The 15,094-nt window shown below is 37.0% G+C and overlaps 1 protein-coding gene across 1 annotated transcript in view; it reads left to right on the top strand.

The window, feature by feature from the left end:
* Positions 1 to 6,426: 6,426 nt before the first annotated feature.
* LOC124155800 overlaps positions 6,427 to 15,094 on the top strand; it is a 56,073-nt gene continuing 47,405 nt past the window's right edge. The window contains exon 1 of the mRNA XM_046529911.1: positions 6,427 to 6,691. The gene's annotated coding sequence lies outside the window, so the exon portion shown is untranslated. The remainder of the gene's footprint in view (positions 6,692 to 15,094) is intronic.

The following is a 15,094-nucleotide window of genomic DNA, read 5'->3' as shown; positions in this document are numbered from 1 at the left end:
AAATTCATGGGACCGTTGGTCTCAGAGTATAATACCCGCGTCTATAAAAGAAGACTTTGGCAGACATAACCTTTATTCTCTTCCCCATCAAGTCATTCTCTGATGCCAAAATCTTTCCATTAGGATAAATTATTGATTTATATCGCTATGAGTTTTAGTTCTTGAAATAAACTTTATGATTATTCTAAGCAAACGTTTAGCAATTTTATTTTCACCTCTTCAGTCGGAAAATTAACTAACTGGGAATTTTCCACAAATACTTTAATACTATTTATACGACCGGTTTGAATGTATTCTGACGATAATACAAACTTTATCAAAAGCGGTTGTGTGCAGAAATTGAAAGTATTTGCGGAAAACTGCCTGTAATGTTTAAATTACAACATTTTAGAATTCAACCAGATTACAGCCTAGAGCAACCCTCTATAAACGTTCAATCGAAAAATTTGTAGCATAGCCTTTCTGTAATATTTGTAATATTTTTCTCTGGATGGTAGGATTATTATGTATACAAATTATCTTCATTTAATCCGGTTCCAGAATAAGTGGAGAGAATTGTCCTAATGTAATAATACAGTAAATAAATAATAAATGTTTTACGTAGGAATTCCACCGAAAATGTGACGCGCCAAATATTCGTTTACCCCCTGATTAAGATAAGCGCGATTTAAAAGTAGAAAAGCGAAAAGAAAATAGTTTTGCCACTTAAGAATTAGGAATAAAAATCAACGGGATGGTTGACAATTCGATGAAACCACCTATAATACTAAGTTGAAGAACAAACAAAAATAATAAATCTGCCGAGTATCCCAGTTTCATGGAACTTTTGCAAACAAAATTTACAAGGACTTAGTAATTAATAAAATATGTATTTCTATGAATTCACTTTTCAGCCACCCTTTTCATTTTATTGATTTCCGTAGCTATCTAATATATATATGCAATATATCTAACATATCTAATACATTTGAAAACAATGTTTCGCCGTTCGCCGAAAATCACGTAGTCCTCTCGGGGAGGATTGACCGCCAAGTTACATTCCTCGAAACCGCTTCTCCCGGTCATATTGCCATCCCCCACAGATCGTGCGATGCATACCACCATCCCTTCCTTTCGCCTTCACCCCTTGCCCAAACTTCCACACACACTAACTCATTGTCGCGCGCGCAGAAGCGAAAAAAAAACGAGACGGCGTCGACGACCGAAGTGGCGTCCGCGGAGAACGGTTTTCGAGGAACAGGAGGAAATGTGAAGACGGACGACGGGGTGAAGGATCGGAGAGAGAGAGAGAGAGGGAGGGGGGTCGTCCTTGGTGACTTCGTGAGTTTTTATTGGCCGTGCTCGGACCTCAACGGAAATATCAAGGAGACTGCATCCTCTGCATACAGGAAGGCCCAGTCCGTCCCATACAAGGAGGTTGTAAATACACGGCTGTAAATATTTTCGACTAAGCTAGTTGCACAGCCGAACCGTGGTGATTGACAATAATTTTTCCTTGGGAAAAGATATTCGAGGCATATTTTCACGGAGCCCTCCCATATTGATAGAAAAAAGGTTTACTGTGTTCGTTTGCGATAGTTTATTTTAACGTAACAACGATCATGAGCGAATATTTCACCAAATAGTTAGCTTTGACTCTTATGGGATTATTTTTCTTTATTTTATTTTTTTAATTTTATTCCCAAACCTCCGAATACAGCTCTCATCGGCCATTTTAAATCGGGGTATTCAACAAATTCAACAATGAAACGTACACGAACAACCATGCCCTGGATAAGGGGAACTTACCCAGGCGGGACTCGAACCCGCGACCTCATGTATGGCAGGCGAGGACTTTACCCCGCAGCCACCGAGGCCGGCAAAAGGGAATCGAACTCAGATGCCTTGCCTCACTGCGCACTGCCTGAACCCATTGCGCCACCGCCGCTTCTTAAATAATCAGTGTTTTGGTCAAAGTAGGCGTGCCTTTCCTAGCACCCCCATTCCTGCCAGACTGCGCTCAACGCTCGGAACCAGTTATGCCCCCTCCAGTACATTTACAACCTCCTTGGTCCCATAGAAGCTTCATGCTGCCTCGTAGGGCGAACTTTTTATCGGTTTTCAATAATGTCCGCAGTGCAAGGATGAGGTGAGAGACAGTGGCGGATCCAGGATAGGGCCAAAGGGGGGGGGGGGGCAAGGTGAGGTCCTATGGAGTAACCTCCCAGCAGTAGGAGGTGCGAACAAAATTACCATTCGAAAAAGGCTATTTGGGCTTCCATCCGGGTGGTATCTCTCCATTCCTAAATAGCCTTTTCAAATATATTCGCCAGGAAAGTATCAAATCTTAAAATTACCATTTCTCTAATATAAGTTGGATACCCCAAGGGGGGCTATAGGCCACCCTAGCCCCTCTCTGGATCCGCCACCAGTGAGAGAGAATCATTTGCTCTCAATATTTAAAATAAGAGAGCTTGCAATCACGATGAGTAGCACTGAAAAGTTGTGAATTAGTTATATAAAATCATCATAAATATATATTTTGGTTAATAGCTCTAAATATAATATATACGAATACACGGTTCCGGGTTCTCGGGGGTGAGAAGCCTTGGTGTCTTTTTTATTAATCAGCATACCCTGCTAATTGTGTAGCCATGGTCTTTCATATTTATCTTGCTCTTTTATATTCTCGGTCACTTGCTCCTTCAAAATCAATCACATGTCCTGTCTCACTCCAAACGCGTTCTGCAATGTCTGACAAATGGTGTTTTTTTTTGTGGCTCTAACATGCTCCTTAGTCCAAAAACGACATTCCTGGGTAGGGAATCGAATTTCCCGAAACAGATTAGAAGAATATTTCGTTAAAAAATACCAAAATATATCTTACGTATTGTGAATAGCCCAGATTAAAAGAAAGAATTCGGCAGTGCGAATTTTCTTGGAAAATCCATTCAAAGCCGGCAACTAATATGAAGTCAAGTGGCACTACTGATATAACAGTCTCAGAAATTAATATCAAACATGATTAAAATAAAATTACTGCTTTTACTGAAAATTGATATGACAAGAACTTAAGGACGTTGTAAAAGATAAAAATAAATCGCAAGAATCACACTGTGTTCATTACGATCAGGAATATAATATTTATCATCATCATGGCTTTCAGATAATAATGATCCTAATAGTATTTTTGTCCGAAACAGAATTAATACCTCAATCGCACAACTACAAGTTCCCCGTGTGTTATCATTTTTAAGATTCCATAAGAGTTTTCTAATGCTCAAAAGAAACTTCCAAAATGTATGCCGTCCAAACACACCAACCAAACTGATCAAGCAGAAAGCTCAAGAGGACTCAACATGCATTATTCGCCTGTACAAAAAGCATTTCATTTCAAACACTGGCATTTCCCTTAAGCTAAGGGGTTAGTTATGCGTGATGAATTCCGATAATCAGGAAAGGATATATGCATATTTTAAAGAAATTTATGTTAATGGTGCTTTTAACTGTAGCTTCAAAGGCAATAACTAGCACGTGCCGAATGCTGATGTCGTATCATTGAAAGGAGTTGCACCACAAAAATAAATTTTAGCGTATATATATGAAGCTTTTTCTTCCATGATAAATATTTTTATATTTTTAAATAAAAAAATCACAAGGACGCTTGCTGCATCAAATACATCGTTGAAACACAGTTGACGGAAACGATAATATGGAACGTCCACGGACTTAGTGATTCCGATGAGGATATTATGGAGAGGTTGAATGGGTTCGGATAACTGAATGGCCTCCGGCTTAACTGCAATGACTGAGGAATAACAAAGATGCTCCGGGAAAGTAACAATGCGAATGAAATAAGGAAGAATTATGGAAAATAAAATAAATAACGGAGCGGAACAAGAATCTAACCCCACAGCAGCACCGGGAAACATTCTTGGAAGACTCAATGGAAGATGGGCAAAGAATGGACATGAGAGGAATCTAGGTTGCTTGGACGAGGAACAAACATTCTCCGTTTCCCAGATGACACCGCGGTAATGACTGAGAACTGAAAAGACCAGCGGGCATCGTTTTACTCTCGGCTCAGGCACCTCAAGGCTTTAGCATAAAAACTCATAGGGAGAAAGCTAAAATTACGGAAGTGTGGAAGATGAAAGCACAGTAATAATTGAAATAGCTGTAGCAATTATTACTATCCATGGACTTCCACGAAGTCAACTCGTCGACAGTCTGATGGAAGCACATATGTTTTTTCATCTTTTTGAAAAAAAAACTGGGAACAAAATATTTTTTTTAGAACCGAAAGAACGAATATTGTACTTCAAATTACGATTTCTAAAAATATCAAGTTCAAGGCAATCATACATACAAGTGATGCTGTATTATCCAAGAAATTCAATGTAAAAAATGTAAGACACATCGATTGATAAGAACCGCTTGGAACGAACGAAATTCCAAAGACTGCGATGTGATCACCATCGGAAAGCAGAAAAAATAAAAAAGATACTTCACATTTGTCCCTAAATCGCACAATAATTCAATTTTTATGCATTAACTCTCAATGCAGCGACTAAAACATAGGAAAAAAATTCCGAAAAAGTGATGAGGGGTCAAATAAGTTTAAAAACTATTACCATCATATTAGGAGATCGACTGAAGGAGTAATATGATGTCTTAACTATTTTGGGTAAAGACGCGGTTACGAATGTCGGACATAATTATGGGAATAAACTATTGCAGATCTCAGGCAGGGCCAAGCGATAGTGACAACCTGAGGGAGGGCAAACTTGCCAATGATTATGCAAAATGGACGAAGAGATACAAAGTAACAAACAAGTAACAAAAGAGAGTAACAAAGAGATATGCCACCTCATACACGTAGAACTATAATGATGTATGCTTCCCGTAGTTTTACGAATTATAAAAATGAAATCATGATGAGGATTGGAAGACCCTGAAGGTATACCTGTAATGGGGCTATCATTAGATATTCCATGTACTACCTACATGGTGATTAAATTTTTAAAAAATCGGCAAAATAAAACTTCTAAAGATAAGTCATAAATCGGGTTATGCAGTAAATAACATTCTCTTAATTGCCTCGAGTGACTATCAATCGGTACCTATCATTGTCCGTAGTAAACAATCTCATTCGCCGTTACATGACAAAGTGGTCATCACTAGAGACGTCCTTATGGCCATAAAAGACTTTTTTAGAGGGCATCTTCCGAATTACTGCCCCTGAACTCACGCCAAACTCATGTTAGACGCGGCGAGCAAAGAAGCAGATGGCACGGCTGCGAGCAAATGATGCATTCTTAAGTTATAGCAATGAACAGACTTCGAAGGCATTTCCGAGAGAAATTCTTGATTTATTCTACTCATCTGTAGAAAATGGGCCTTTGCTTAGGGATTGTGAGAACGAATTTTTCAATCATTTACTGAATATTGGTACAAGCAACAGCGCGGTGGCCTCATGGTTAGAATATTATGTTTCTAATAAAAGTGCACCGGGTTCATACTCGGTTAAGCCCTTTGGAAATATCCACATATAAATCTTCAAGGCGTGGCGTAGTCTATGGTAAGGAATAGGCTCATTAAACTCTGAATTTGTGAAATTCCCATGCCAAAACTATCATGGAGTAAATCCTGCCTCGTTTACATAACTCCCTTGCTGTTGAAGATATTTTGACAAGCACAAATATTTTTCATGCAAAATGTATCATATAAATAGAAATCAATAATGCATGCTTAAAATAGTCATTGGTTTTCTGCTCAGTCATTTCCAAAAAATATCATTTTCATATCCTTCAATTAAAGTCCAGATACACTTGAATATTTAACATTAAAATCACTTTTGCTTCTCTACAATTCTTGCTGATTAATCTAGAAGATAAACAGGAAAATTATAATATTTCTTGACTTCTTCTTACCGTTTAAATGAAAGAGGAATGACGTCCACTCCACAAAAACATCTATTCATTGAACCTCACGTATTCACCTCAGGAAATGCCCATTTTTATAAATAAATAAAAACTAATGCAAACATATCTTGATTAGCAAAAATAGATATCAAAAATAGGAATCACTTGGTGCTAGCGGTACATTTATGGGGTGAAGCCTAAATTTTATGCTAATATCCATAGAAATAATTCAACTATCACCAAATAATACTTAGGGAAAGTAGATAACAAACCGGCCCAAACACATGAGGGGATTAACGGACGAAATTTTGCCAAGAAAACAAACATATCACGAGGAGATGAAACACGTCATCCGACGTCTGACACGCATGGTCACGGCCGCCCGCGAACAGTATAGTCGGGTGGGTCCGGGAAGTTAGCGTGGGAGGGGACGTGAGGAGCTGGCGGGGAAAATTGAAGGGGAGGGAATTAGGAGGGGAGACGACCAAGCGGTACTCCCACAGCGGTGCACAACCGTCCGAGACTTCAGTGAGAGAGGTGCCTCACATCACGCCGCTCTGTGATTTCGTGTGTCACGGTCAACCTCCTCGGGCGACTGGTAAACGGTCCTCCGCGAGGCGGAAGACAGTACCAACCTCAGCAGAGCCCTCAAGACTCCGTGGAACAGATCGAACCGTACCTCTTTACCCCGGGCGTCCATCCGTCAAGCCCCCAGACGAGAAGACGGCGAGCTGATCTAGTGCCTCGGTCTCACGCGCGTTGAAGTCTCCAGTCTCCTTGGGTTTCATGTGAGTACCTTCAAGGTATACCATACGGAAACACATGGTCGGTACTTCTTAAGGATGTCTGAAATGTATGTACAGTTTTGAGATACAATCAATGCCGTATTGTTGGGATAGGGTTGGTGTGGTGCCTAGAGTGTTGGCTTCTCACTCCTTCCGCTCGGGTTCAAATCCCGATGGTGGCAGAGGATTTTCATAGACTGCCCGATCCCTGCTTTAATGATGCGTGGAGGACATTTCAAGCGCAACACTCCGTCCGTCGGATAGGACGTTAAGCCGTGGTCCCCTTGGCGCCTTTCGTTAAGAGCAGGCTAATGCAGATGCCGGGTTTCTCTTCACCCTTACCTACCTTTCCCTCTTGGCGCGAATTATCTGAACTGTCGAAACATTCATATACCATACCGTATAATCTTATGAACCAAGCGCACCAACTTATTCTTCTAAGCGGCGTCAAAAACGGGGAGCGCGTCATACACTACCATGACAATGACTTAAGTATTTCATATGCACAATTACTTCCAATGTGAGCAATAGAGATCATAACAAAGCGCGCACTTGAAAAAAAAATTGTGACCAAAACAATGACAAATCTTTCAAGATTCGACATTGCGTTTCAACCGCACGAGTACTGTCAATCAAAACATGTTCGGACGTATGATACGAAATAATTTTTTTTATCGTCATTTTTTTGCTATTTTCAAAGGCAAAAGTGGAATATATTACTACATTAACACTAATATAAATCCTGATGTTTTCCATTGTTTAAGTAACATTATTATCAGCCGATTTTTCGAAATTATTTTCTCCTAAATTCATCGCCCATGAAAAAGGGAGCGTGTCTTACACTAGGGCGTCGGGTGCGCAAGAATATAAGGTACTCCCACTTACGGTGACTTTATCACCCAGAATGTCAACGGGCTCTTCCAACTATCTCCTTTACTCAGAGACACACCTCTAAGAACATGCAGGATTGAAAACATTTCAAGACAATACCGCTTCCGGTATATCACCACATATGTAATATCTTAGCTCATGAAATGGCATAAATCGAGGAAATCTTATTTTTACCGTAGAAAGAGCCTTCCCCTTATCACAAAATATTCTCTCTAAACTAAATAAGGCGAAATATTTTTTCAAGCAAAATTATTGACGTGTAACCGTTCAGGAAAATCTGACAAGGGCTTCTGACCACAGGGTTAAGAAATGATATGATAAAGACGATAAAATTATTTAAAAGAGCGCGCCAGCAAGTGTTTATATTACATTTTAGAGTGAAAAAACACCATCCCATCGGAAGGACTTATCCCCCAAATGTTCTCAATATTAATGGATGATATTTTTTTAATAGTTGCATTTTAAATGAATTGACCATATCTATTTATGACAATGGAATACCTAAAATCAAATTTTGGATCTGATCGAATTTTGACCACTAAGGTGGATATTATGACCAATGTATCTGCACGTGCATTACGGACCTACCAGGATAAATTATTGTTCTCTACAAAATTAAATATAATTTAAACCAAAATTATACACCACCTATAAATAGACTTAGAAGCTAGATAAGGCTTTTCACTCGTGCTTACAAGTTACATCAGCAAGATATGGCCTCAACACTAATTGCATACAAGGGCTCCACATATTATATTCCACTTTACTTAAAAACAGGCGGTATTCTCAAAAGATTGTCAAGAGGAGATTTAATGAGAGCTATTACTTCGGCATAATATTCCGCTCAGAATAACTTCCTTAAGTGTGACTATGCAGGTCAGAGAGTTTTTTTCTTCCTGAAATCTTTCAACATTGGCTAACTGATTTGCTGTGCGATCACGGTTCTTCGTCTATTCTTCCGCTATTTTTAAAATGAAACAGCGAAGTGAACTGCTTGAACAATCGCCCCTTTTTGACGTAAAGATTAGATTAAGACTATATTTGCCGTAATATTAAAATTTCCAGCGAAACAAGATAAATGCACACATTTCGTAGAACATGAACTTGCGTAGTTCGAGCCGCATAAAATGAGGAAAATCATACCCGTGAGAAAATTTTTAGGTGAGAAAATTTCGCTAATAATACATGAACCGACTATCTTATTTCTATTTGAGTGATGAGAGAGTCTGGTTTTATCTTCAATCTAATCAAACGCCAATTAGCGCACTAGGTAAAACACGAAGAATCAGCGTAACGAAATTTTCGCTAATTCTGATTTTAACAGGCAGAAGTCACAGTCCTCAACAAATAAGCTGAATCGAAATTAATGTTTTGGGTATTTTCAGCCGCATAACTTGATTTTGCATGTCAATTAAAAACTCGGGTAGCTCGCCAACCGTGATTGACCGGCCGTGGTCTGACGGTAACTGATCTTACGATTCTTACCACCGTTTTCGCTACCTACCACTTTCAGAGCGGAATATAGCCATTTCTTGGACTAACTAGAGTCAATTAAGCGTGAAGGAAACATAGTATGACAGGCTGGTGTAATTTCACGTGGTATACACACGCAATTGTAAAATATCTCGAAAAAATATATTCGACACTCGCCAGTTAGTTTTCATTACTTCAGCTTCAGCACTTCAGCTCTTTAGCTTCATCTTCTTACGAGTACCAAATTGTTTAAAATTTCATTGTAGCACCGATCCTTATTAAAAACCGTTCAAATTTTCAACAGGCCGATTCCAATTTTCCCTTTCTGTACTCCTTCGTAGCGTTTAGAAAATAATCAACACAAAAAAACTTCATTGCTGAAAATAAAGTAAATCGGAAAAATATAAATGTAAATGTAACTCAATTTAGACGGTTATAAGCTAAATCTAATCATAAACTTTCACGCATTAATTCCTCTTCAACACGACGGCCAAAAGAATAAATTTGGCAATAAATTAATAAGAGGATTGGAAGAAATTATGGTAAATCTACGAACAACAGCAAAAATTAATGCACTCTACGTTGACACGTTTCTAATTTACTCGCTCGCGATTCGGAATGCATAGATTCAGAAAGATTACAAATATTCGACTTTGTTTTCAAATCATATCAGGCATTAGCATTATTACCCCATTCATTAGCACGACAACGGCCCATTTTAGAAATTTTGTCATCCACATTACTCCACACACATACCCTGAACTGATGTCGAAACATTCATCTGAACATAAGAAGTAGTACTTGGCTATAATTAGAATTTGACCCAAAAACGAATCCCACTGCATTCGCTCTTTCAATAACAAAATCAGAGAATAATGACTTTAAGGTTTTATTTTTTATTCAATAGATTTCATACCGTCTGTCTTCAATATCTCATCAGTAGGTACAAAAATTATTTTCACGAAGGAAGGCCTCAAGAGTCAATCGCTAGGCTCCATTTAAATAAACAACCCCTACAGCACAGAATTTAGCTCTGCAAAAATCATAATAGGCGATAAAAAAAAGTCTTCGTATTAATTTAGAGTAGGTACTTCATAATACAATGGTGTTAAGATAACAGGTTAAGCAGGATGGCTTCACAAACATACGATTTGGATATAGGTGGTAAAATATTAGGTTAAAATCAAGGCGGAATGTAAATAGAACTAATTATTCGCTGAGTACTGTAATGCAAAAACTGTCGACAAACCGACGCAGCAACGCAGAACTATACGAACATGAGGCATAAAGTCTTCGGCTCGAATCCAGACCAATTCACTAAAATGATAAACTCTTTACAACTGAGCCATTGGAATTGAATCTCCAAAATTGTATCATAATTAGGTGAATGAATACAACTGCAGAAAAAACTATCATTCAATCAAGAGCAATAAACCATCTCCTAAATGTTTAATACACGAATTTTGGTCCATTTCGGTCCGTATCGGCAACTAATGCATGATTGAGAGCATAAAAATACCCTCACATACCTACATACTTGGTTTCCAAAAAAATGTGATACCTGATCGATATTCAGCAAAGCTTACTGCCATATGGCATCAAAAAAAAGCGAAACTACCTCTGTATTCCAGAAAATGAATCGTCACTTTTATTTCCTGGGTATTTCCTTGAAGATAAAAACTCACTGAAATGCTTGAAGAATTAGAATCTACAACAGCACGCTACTTTTCAAGACCTTATTAGTAACCAAGACACAAGCTTTCTATGAATTCATTATAAACAATGGGCTATTTTTCTCAATACCGCAAGATGGAATTGTAATCCACCTATTTATATTTATTTATGCAAAAAATATAATTATTTACGCAAAAGACATTCTTCTTGCCATTTTCCATTTCATACGGGCTATATAAATTAAAACACTTACGAAATAAAGCTCGTACGGTGGGATTAGTTTCTCATTTTTGGATTTGGAATTGAATAAAGACTTTACAAAACCTTGTATTACATTTGGAATACGAAAAAATACATTAACTCCGAAATTTTGGACATATTAAAAAAATGGTTAATAGTATCCTGTTGGCGAGAGAAATTGATTTAAAACGATGAATATTAACCGGCCAAATTTCTCATTAACTTATTCGCATTGGCGTGCATACATGCGTACAATCAAACTATTACATGCACACATCAAAGGTTCCCAAATTCAAAAGAAATGACCTCACGGTCCAAAGCGAAAAAATTATCTCTTCATCCACAAAATATCCTTCGCAAACCCCATTCTTGAGAACTTTTTTCTCTACATCATAGATTCACTGCTTTCTACGATTCTCCTATTCTTGTGATAGAAAAAATGCTCCTACTTAAATCTCATCCGTTGATCCATGACGATTCCCGCTCCACTGATTCCATCCACTGCTGCATCTATTGCTTAGCTTCATCTCATCTTGGATTTATCTGTTCTGCCATCTTCTAATCCATCCTCTCTAGATGAGCGAAACCACGAAGTTTGCCAAACGATCTGTGAAACTTCTATTGCCGTGGATGACTTCTTAAGGCATTCGATCAATGTTAGCGCTATTTTTTTTTTCCAACGTCAGTTCTACCGAGTTGATGGCCATATGATGTAATGATCCATGTTATGAAAAGGGTCATTTAGCTAAGGCATTGTATATACGCCAACACGACTGTGGTAATGAGGACTTGGCAACTTTTCCATGCTTCGATTCATCGTTTTAAGCATATTTTTTTCGCCAATCGGGTGTTCTCAACCATTCTCATAATTTGTCCAGCATAATGGAATGAATGCGATATCACGCGCACAAAGTGAAATGCGAAGTATTTGAAGTCTGAATTCAAAAAACATATATGCTAAAGCACAACTTAAATGATAACCAACGTGTATTTCGGCAGTTGAAATTCCGGTTTTCCTCAATATTCATGAATAATTATTTGTAAAAAAAATTATGGCGAAAACATACAAATATGCAGTGAAAATAAAAATTAAAACTTCATGCCATCAATCAATCACAAAACTATGTTAGATCAGAGTTAAAGCACTTACTCTTCTTTAAAATTTACACTTTTGTTTGGTAGTTCATAAACCTCAACTGTCCCCGACTTTACGATGATCGTCATTTAGGTCCAAAAAATTATTAATTTTCAGGAAGAGAATGAAAATGATACCATAATCAATTACATTGCTATGAACATGTTATTAGTTACTAACATTATAGTACTATGGATTTTAGGGCTTTTTCAAAAATTGTTTGTTATGTTTTTTATTTTGGCTTTTGTATATTTTTGTGTGATGACACCTATCCAACAAGCTGGTGCTTATAAATAAAAGCGAACAAACTATGTATAAATCCACCAATTTATTTTTGTGGTACTACTAGTTTCGACGCAGCGGCGTCATCATCAGGTACCTGATGTAAACCACAAAAATAAATTGGTGGATTTACACATAGTTGTTCGCTTTTATTTATTAGAATGAACATCCACAAAGTTGAGCCTGTTACGATAGAGATTAAGCTGGTACTTCGTATTTTCCATTTTTGTCTTTATATATTTTCTGATTGTATGTTACCACCCGACTTTCTGGTCGACTTGTAATAATTTTGCTATAATAACAATAACATCGAACCACAATATCAAAAACTAGAGAACAAGGTTAAATATTCAGATATTAAATCAGATTCCTTTATAAAAGTTAATAAAATTACGATTATTAGGAATGAATAATGGTTATCCCATACAAACACGTGTATTTTCGTATATGTGAATAGTTTGTTTCCCATATAAGTGATAAATTGTTTGAGCATCGCAAAATTTTCAAGAAACTCTCTAAACCATCTGGAATAGTAGCTGCCCATCTCCAGAACACCCACCGACGGAAAAATGGATTTAAATCAAGACGAATCAATTTCTTTCATTGCCACAGTGTCCCACAGAATTTTCTATCATACAAATGAAACCTCCACTGAAAAGTCTTTTCATTTTTCATACCAGCCTATGGAAAAACATTAATTCGCGTAGCTGCCAAACCATATGATAATTTCCATTCCATAAGGGAAAATTTATTACATTCCGGAGCACAACCGATCATAATCGTCTCCTGTACACGGGGCAATTTACTCTGTAATATTCTGATGATAAAGTTCTATCGTGTAATTCTTTACACATTGCCCATTGGCCTATGTCTTATTACGCTATACCTTCATTTAATGCGTATTTTCACGTTACAGCTTCCAAAATTTATAATCTCATACCATTAAGATGTTATAAAATATCGATCATAAAATCGAAACTTGAAGGCTGTTCGTGGTGGAAGGACTCAATATTAACAATGAAATTACTTCTTTACTTAAAAAACTTCATTACTTACACAATTTATTAAAAAGTACAACCGGTCTCGGCTGTTACGCTATTATCAAGTGTATAAATATATTATAGTAAAATGTATGTACTTTATAATGGCATCATAGCCGAAATCCGTTGTACTTTTTAAATTAATTTTGGAAGTAATGAAATATCGCTCATTGCGACCAAATCGTTCTACAAAATAGAATTTGCTGGAGGGTAAAAAATATATCCTTGAATTGCACAACGTCTTTGCATCATTCCTCAAGAAAGTAACTACCTCTGATGGCATTTAATAGATCAGCATTTTCTCAAATGATCAAAGACTTTTAGGATTACAAATCATTAAGAGGACTTTCAATAGACTAATTAGTTCGTACGAAAACATCCACCCGTTACATAACTTCACCTGGTTTTCGTTAATTAATTCACCATTTTCGAAGTTACGAATTCACAGATAGGGATCTAACTTCTGCGAAGCGAAACTGTGAAAAACTTTCCAATCTCAATAATGGATGCTGACTTAGTAATTGCGCGAGCTAAAAAGAGATTAAATCAAGATAAGATTCGCCAAGTTGCACGAGGCCAAGGGTTCGTTAAGACTGGTGATGGGACCATTACTTCAACAGAGATGTGCTTTCTTTCACGAAAATATGTGTTCGCAAATCAAAGTACTTGACAGAGATATATAGAGTCTGAAAAAACTTGGTATTTCTCTTTGATAGAGCAATGCATAGTTGTTCATGGCCAATTTTTGTTATACAAATAAGTCATACCTGTTTTTAAATATATCATTTTTGAAATCCACAGTAAAAATTAGCGGTATTTAATGAAATTATAACTTTAAGTTATAAAAATTTAACCCTTACTTAAGCACAAACATAAATAATCAGTACTAGAATAGCACATCTAGAGTTAAAATGAGGAACGACTTATCACAGAGATTTACAATATATAAAGGACTAAGTAACGGCTGAGTATATCCCCGACACCTTTAAAAATATAATTAGGTCAGGTGCTTCATTAGAGGAAAAAATATAACTCTAGGGCAATATCTCCAAATAAAAATAACATATACACTATAATCTCTGCAGACAACCAAGTTGTTACATTAGAAGACTTTGAAGGTATGGATTATACGATTTGAAAAGTAACTTTAGATAACCAAAATTTGGGTCTTGGTATTAAAACCGACAAAGCAATGTTTATCTATGATTAGTATGGAAGGAATATAACTTGATTTTAATGTATAAGTAGAGCTATAGATAGGAAACTTGAAAAATTATAAATAACTACGGACACGAATTGCAGAAAACAAAACAATCCAAGCAGCCATTAGGGATAGATTTAATAGAGGAAAAAAGGCAGTAGCAGTTCTAAATAGCTTATTAAGAGACCAGACAGTATCCAATTAAATTAAAAAGAGAATTAGCAACAAATTAGTGAAAAGCTAAGTAAGTTACAGCAATGCAGTATGACCATTAACGAAAAAATCATTAAACTTGCTATTGACCACGGACAATTGGACATGCACTTCTGGCGAAGAATAGCCAACATCTCAAAAAAAATAAGAATTAAGGATGAGGGAAATAATGAACATTGGTAGCACAATATTAGGTGATATAATAACACAGTAATTGAAGTGGACGGGCACGTACAACGAATGGGAAATGAAATACT

This window comes from Ischnura elegans, chromosome 3 (assembly GCF_921293095.1).
Source record: "Ischnura elegans chromosome 3, ioIscEleg1.1, whole genome shotgun sequence".
Taxonomy (NCBI): Eukaryota; Metazoa; Arthropoda; class Insecta; order Odonata; family Coenagrionidae; genus Ischnura; species Ischnura elegans.
This window is presented reverse-complemented; position numbering and strand designations above follow the sequence as displayed.